The following is a 1,343-nucleotide window of genomic DNA, read 5'->3' on the forward strand; positions in this document are numbered from 1 at the left end:
GTACTGACAAGTTGTAGGCATATTTATTAACCATCATTTTATTATTGAAACGGTCCAAGTGCCTGTGGTTACACACAGACACATGTTGAGTCTCTTAGCCGCGGCATCAGTCAACATCGGAGGTATTAGCATGAGTAGCATTAAGTGTATCTATACAGAATCCCTGCCTGTACATCCTCGCACTTACGTAATCAGGTCACTATACTGCAGTGCTTTCAACTAGATGTGGAAATTTGATAGAAGAAATGCCGCCTCGTTAAATGAATCGAGAATGCCCCGCGGGTGTTTAGCAAGGCACGCGATATCTCCTTAGATCTCCTAGCTTTGATCGGGGTTTCGCTTCTACAGCGGAGCCCGAGCGTTAGCGTCAAATCAAACGGAATTAAAATCTCTCGCGCTATTAAAATCGGACCTTAGACTGGCTACCAAACCTCCCCGGTGGTGGCTCAGTGGAGTTGGTGATGCAAGAACGACTTGCAGAGACTGTCTAAAATCGCTGCACACTTGCCGCCACCGAATCCCGCGTTTCAAACGGACGGAATTACGTGCCTAGACTTACTCAAAGTCGTTTGTCGCGTACAATACTGGCCAATTGCATTTGAAAAGGTGTCAGACTATTCGGCAAATAACTCCGCAATAGCGGTGGGAGATGGAACGCCGTTTCGGATAACGGGCTGTTTTAAATATTACTCTAATTTTAATGCGGCTAGGGACGAAAATCCGGTCAATGTGCTTACGGTATTTAGACTGACTCCACACGTTGTTGCTCACAGCAATCGACCGTATTGTGTGGGCGGCCGCGGGGACGGTAGGAGCCAGTCCACTTCGAATGCTTACATTACAGTTTGACGTCATGTTTTTCATCCGGAAACCCATCAAAGTATCTAATCAAAGCAGTGTTCTATGCAGGCAATTTTTGTGCATAACCATATTTTGATCAGCTAGAGCTAATTGCCAATTATTAGAAAACTGGCAAAGAACACATGGTAATGCATGCATATATAGCGGTACATACATTACAATTCATGCTACTATACTGCTGCTGCGGTGGTTGTTTTAGCCTGATCATTACTTCTCTAACAACACCCTAACCAACGCGCACAGGTAGCAATAATGTAACCCACCAGAGTAATGGAGATAGCGAGGTGCAACCTTGGTCAGTCTGTGGTTACGTATTTCTATCTAACAGTTATACCCTACGCATAGCTCTATAACTATAGCCCTTGGCCTTCGCTCTGCCACAGGCTGGGACGAGCATAGAGAGGAGTAGCTCTAGTGGGTGATAGGTGGAGGAGGCGTGGTGGTGGAGGGGGCTCTGTATTTAGCAAAGCAGCTTTCAGTCC

This window comes from Priapulus caudatus, unplaced genomic scaffold, assembly GCF_000485595.1.
Source record: "Priapulus caudatus unplaced genomic scaffold, Priapulus_caudatus-5.0.1 Scaffold1013, whole genome shotgun sequence".
In the NCBI taxonomy this organism is placed as follows: Eukaryota; Metazoa; Priapulida; class Priapulimorpha; order Priapulimorphida; family Priapulidae; genus Priapulus; species Priapulus caudatus.